This window comes from Cricetulus griseus, chromosome 6 (genome assembly GCF_003668045.3).
Source record: "Cricetulus griseus strain 17A/GY chromosome 6, alternate assembly CriGri-PICRH-1.0, whole genome shotgun sequence".
Lineage (NCBI taxonomy): Eukaryota > Metazoa > Chordata > Mammalia > Rodentia > Cricetidae > Cricetulus > Cricetulus griseus.
Genome location: NC_048599.1, coordinates 146,114,589 through 146,120,928, shown reverse-complemented (window position 1 = coordinate 146,120,928; position 6,340 = coordinate 146,114,589).

Below are 6,340 nucleotides of genomic sequence, written 5' to 3'. Positions count from 1 at the left end.
TCCAAACCTGGAAGCGTGCCAATCCTGAGACTGTTGCATACCCCTAGACACTCCCCTTATGCTGCCCTATAAGATCCCCTCCTTGTGATTTCTTGGGGGTCTTTCTCCAGCAATCTGCCTCAGTGGATGGATGAAAGGCCTGAGGTAATGGGGTTAGCTTGTTAAACAACTGCAATAAAAGACTCTTTGCTTTTGCATCGAAATGGGCCTCTTGGTGATTTTGAGATTCAGAATTTGGGCACAACAGGGCCACCAACTGAGGAGCAAGTATTCAAAACATTAGTTTGAGAGGAACCTTTCAGACTCAAACAGGAACACTTATCCTTTTGGTACATGTGTGACAGGCTGTGAGGAAAAGGGTGCTTGTTTCTTTTTATTTCCAGAAGCTGGAGGTGTAGCTCAGGACCTGGCTTGAAAACACCACACTTCCGGGGGGACCCTGCCAGAGCTGAAAACAGAAACACTTTCCTGGGACTCTATAAACCTGCCCAATTGTTATATTTAAACCTGCCAATTTATTTCCTTCTTATCCTAATTTTGCAGTTTTCTGCCGTTGAAATGTGCCCCCCCCCCCGTAGGGGAAACATGGGCATTTATTTACACTGCTATAGTACAAAGAAATTCCAGAGAATGTCAGTGTCAAAATTCCATTCAGATTATTCTAAAGAAGCCCCCAGAAGTTCAGAGCAGCTCGTGCCTTTAATCCCAGTACTTGGGAGGCAGAGGCAGGCAGATCTCTGTGAGTTCGAGGCCAGCCTGATGGAAAGTTCCAGGACAGGTGCCAAAACAATAAAGAAACACTGTCTAGAAAAAAGAAAAAGAAAAAGAAGAAGTTCAGAGCAATACAGTGTGTTTTACTTTAAGTCTTCAATGTAAAAAAAAAAATTGTCGTTGTTTTGTTTTGTTTTGTTTTACAAGGCAGGGTTTCTCTGTGTAGCTTTGGAGCCTGTCCTGGAACTAGCTCTTGTAGACCAGGCTGGCCTCGAACTCACAGAGATATGCCTGCCTCTGTCTCTGCCTCCCTGAGTGCTGGGATTAAAGGCATATTGCCACCATCACCGGGCCAGAAAATTTTTAAAGACAAATAAGTTGCTTCTAAGTTTAGTTTGGTTATTGGAAGAGGACTGCAAAATTTACCAACCAAAATCATCTTAAACGTAAGACTTTGGGACTAGTATTTAAATACACATGGGCTGGTGAGATGGCACAGTGGGTAATGGGGACTGTTACCAAACATGATGACCTGAGTTCAATTTCTGAAACCTGTATGGTAAAAAGAGAACCAGTTACTACAAGTTGTCCTCTGACTCTGTGACCTCCACACAGATTGTTTAGCTCACACACAGGGACACACATGAAGAAACATACACAGACACACACATATACACACACAGAGACACAGGCACACACACACACACACACACACACACACACACACACACACACCACATCTCACTACACTAATGCAATCAATACCCATCAGTGGGCTCAAGGAGTGTAGCTCAGTGGTAGAGTTCCCTGAGGAGGGTGTATGAGGTTCTATGTTCAATCCCCAGCACTGAAATGGGGCTGCAGGTACAGGCTGGGAAGACATTCTCTGGACATTGTTCTGTGGCATTTTCCTCTTGAATCTTATCTCTCTTGAGTAACTCTATTTGGGTATTTGGGGTGAAAATGGAACATCAGCCTGGTGTTATAGTACCTTCCCAGCCAGCTACATTTACATATAAATGCAGCCCCTGCCCAAATCAGGTCTCATAACCAGCTCCTTACAGCACTTTTCTGATTTCAGAGGGTAGCCAGGACTGTGAGTGCTGACTCTTACATGAATAGATGATGATAAAGTTCTTAGAATGTTAAAAAAAAAAAACAACCCTTGAATGTTTTGTCAAATGCAACTTCCAAGAATGCATAATTAACAGTGTCTTCATTAATATACACTATGTTCAACAGTGAGACACCGATATCATAAATAAAGGTAGACATGGATAAATTTACAATTAAAAATGCATTAGAAATTACAAGCATAATTTATTTACTAATGTGCACTGGAATAAATTTTATGTGTAATATTTTAAAACAGGGCATTAATAAATAATAGTGCATATAAAATATTTTTGCAGCTAAAAATATTTCAATAAATATTAGTAAGTTAAATGTACTGCAGTGTTATAATTGTATGGAGTAAAGATTCTAGAATACGATTTCAATTTCAGAGGACAGCTTCTTGGAAGCCTTCTAAATGCCTGAAATGGGCCAGTGAGATGGCTCAGAGGTAAGGACTCTGCCATGAGAGAGCCGTAGACCTGATCTCAATACCTGTCCCACATAATGGTGGGGAAGGAGAGAGCTGAGCATGAGAAGCTGGCCTCTGACTTTCACACATGTGCTATGGAATGCCTACTACCTAACGACAATAGAGTTTTAAAAAGATGTATATCCAAAGGGTCAGAAACAGACAGCTGTCTCTCTCTGAAGCTGCAGGGATTTTTATGAACACTGCAAGATCCCTAGACAAAGAATAACTGATCAGTGTTGGAGTCAGCCAAGCGCCTCTGGAGCTGGTGCGTTTGTAGATTAGTGAATTCAAATATTTTCTTCTAATATTTCATTGCATTTTTTTCCTATGTGCACACACATAAGCCGTAGCTTCTGTGATGAAGTCAGAGACACAACTTGTGGGAGCTGGGTCTTTCCTTCCGCCATGGGAATTCCACGGATGGAGCTCACATCTTCAGGCTTGGTAACAAATGCCTTACCTGGTGAGCCATCTTGTCAATTCATGAATCCAAATTTTACTCACCAATATTTCTGATTTGTTTGGGTTTTTTAAATTTTTTTTTATTTTAAGACAGTTTCACTACTTACCCAAGGCTGGCCTAGAACTGGCTATGTAACTTAAATTGACTTCAGCTTGCAATCCTCCTGCCTCTGCTTCCCAAATGCTAAAATTGTGCTATACACCACCATGCCTGGTTCATCCACATAATTTGTAGCATTTTCTCCCATCTGAGAACCTCTATAGGTCTCCCCCACCTACCGTTCCCTCAAAACTTGACCTTCCTGGAGCCTGACATGTGGTCTGGAATACTTGCATAGCACCTTCAAGGTCCTTAGTCCAATCAATCCCCAGCATGGCAGAAGAAAAAAAAATTCTTTACTTTGTCTGTCTGTCTGTCTGAACAAGGTTGTGTGTTTGTACATGTGTGGAGGCTAGAGACCAATCTTGGGTGTTCATTGGTGTTCCCTATATATTTTGAGACAGGATTTCTTTCTGATCATGGAATTTACTGATTTGACTATACTGGCTGGCCAACCAGCCCCAGGAATTTCCCATTGCTTGGTTTACAGTATGTGTGTCACTGTTACCTGCTTTATTTATTTATTTATTTATTTATTTATTTATTTATTTATTTATTTATATTTATTATTGGCTTTTGGAGACAGTATTTCTCTGTGTAGTCCTGGCTGTCCTGGAATTCACTCTGTAGACCAGGCTGGCCTTGAACTCACAGTGTTCCGACTGCCTCTGCCTCCTGAGCTCTGGGATTAAAGGCGTGCACCACCACCAACCGGTGCACCTGGCTTTTTAATATGCACTGGTAATTAAACTCAGGTCCTCATGCTTACACACAAACACTTGACTGATGGAACCATCCCCCCAGCCTTGTTTTCACTCCGATCTACAGAGCAAGTTCCAGAGTAACCAAGACTACACAGAGAAAACTTGTCCCAAAATATGAGAGAGAGAGAGAGAGAGAGAGAGAGAGAGAGAGAGAGAGAGAGAGACCCAACTTCTTAGAGGGACAAGTGGCATTCAGCCCCTCAAGATTGAGCAATAACAGGTCTGTGATGCCCTTAGCTGTTCAGGGCTGCACGCACCATTCTATACTGACTGGCTCAATGTGTGCCTACCCTATGCCTCAGGCTCGGGTAACCCAAAGAAAGAAAATGTTGATATCTATTTGACTTTATAAACATTGACACCACATAATTTCAGAAAGACAATAAACCTCATGACACACAGCTGTATTTGTTTATTGACTGCACTTGAAAAGAGAGTTTCTATTCATGCATACAGCATTTTTTTCCCTTGTAATACCACAGTTGATTAACAGTAACGAACGGCATCCATTGCCGGGTGAGCTTTCCTCTGGGTCAGACCGAAGGCCAGTGACTTTCTGTACCTAGTCTAATTTAATCTTGAAGCCAATCCAATACACAGATCCTGCCATTATTCCCCATTTACCCAATGAGAAAACAGAATCTCAGAAAGGTAAAGTCATTTGCTGAAGATCCTATTCTTTGTGACTGTCTGACTTCGAAGCCCCAAGATTTCCCCCTCCCCTTCCCTCCCTCCCTCCCTCCCTCCCTCTCCTCCCTCCCTCCCTCCCTCCCAGTAATAATCATCAGCCACTGTTCTTAAAATAATTCACCCTTCTGGAAATCAAGTCGCTTTCCAGCATCGCACAGTGCTTTCAGTCGGGTTTTATTTTTTCCTCGTTGGTATCTAATCTAAGTCCCTCCTGCTCCCGTTTACGATAATTCCCTCATGCCCTGTCCTTTGTAGACAAGAACTGATGTTTAAAACACATGAGCAATATCCCTTTAGATATTTGAAGATGGCTATTAAATTCTCCTTAACCTTCTTTTCTCTAGGATACATTGTTAGTAACCCCAATTCCTTTTGCCGTTTCTCCCAGGGACTCTTTCCCTAAAGCGTTCCCCCTCGAGCCACACGCCTTGAAATCAGTTTCAGGTTTTCCCTATCTCAATTCATTATCATCACCTTCAGAGAGCACCCACACATGCATGCGGACCATGCTCAAATTTATACATGCCAGGAGAGCAGCTGCAGCCCTAACACCAAGATGATAGCCAAGTCTCCAAACAGTGCTCTTTTACATCTTTCCTGTGACTGCATCATTTTCCCATTTTTCCTGGATGATTTCCCTGGTCAGAAATAATCCGTGGGGGCATGAATGGCGGTCTCAGAGCAGTTCATATCTGCTGTGCGAGGATGGAGAACATAGTAAGTACTCAACAAATGTTTTGATGAAAAAGAATGTCAATGATCAGTTGAAAATGTTCCAGGTGAACACACTCCTCCACACATGCTTGTTGCTCATTAGAATAATTTAAATTCTGCATTGATGGTCTAGAGTGATTATAATTCGTGCAGGTTAATTATTCCCTGGATGAAAATGAAATGCAGTAAGTGAAATGCTATTGAAAGAAGGGATGAGAGGCTGGGAATAGTTTAGTTGGTAGAATGCTTGTCTGGCATGTATGAAGTCCTTAGGTTCAAACACCAGCACTGTATGTAGTAGGCAGAGTGGCACCTGCCAGCATTTGGAAGGTGGAAGCAAGAGGATCAGAAATTCAAGGTCTTTTACTTGGCTACTTAGTAAGTACAAGGCCAGCCTAGGATACATAAGACCCTATCAAAGAAAAGGAGGGAGCGAAGAAGGGGGAAGGGAGGGAGGGAAAGAGAATAGCATCACCCCACATGAATTTGTGAAATGATAAAAAGATACTAGCTCAGAAGTAAAACAAAACAACAAAAAGTAAGTACTCTGGAGCCAGATAGATGGTTCAGCAGGTAAAGGCTCTTGGTGCCAAGACTCATGACCTGAGATCTATTCCCAGGACCCACATGGAAGAGAAAAACCGTCTCCAGAAAGGTATCTGCTTACACATGTGTGTGCATACAAGTAAGTAAATGTAGTAATAATTAGTATGATGACAAGTAAGAAAATAGCCTAACGGTTGATTACACTGCAGATACTTGCTTGGGATTTTCTAGTATTCTGGAGAAAATCTACTAAGGCAATATTGGGTCTGTAACTGCTCTCCTGTTGGTGGCAGTGTGATGAAGACACAGTGGCAGCCATCATTCCACCTGCCCCTTGTGCTGTAGCTTTTCTCATATTTGGATGGCTATACTCACTGCCTTAACCTGCCTAGCTCTACAGGTCGTAATGTAGAGCCCCTGGCTAGGCTGTGGGCTGCTCTTTGCTTTTATATCAAAAAGGTATTACTAGGGAGGAAGTGGAGCTAAGGATCTCAGAACCTGCTTCATCTGGCCCAGGAACGTCTCCACAGTATCATTATACTAGATAGAGGATCTCTAGAAAAGAAGGGGTGGACTGTACCTCACTACTCTTTGTATTTCCTAGATCTTTGCCAAAATCTCAGTAGAAAGCATTGTTTCAAATGGAACAAACTACTTTAAGCTTCAGCTCACCTGTGAGACATGGGTGGGTAAGATCACAGTTTTGTTGTGCCTCAGCTTCCATACATGTTGAGTATAAATAGCATCTTCCTAGCAGGGTCATGA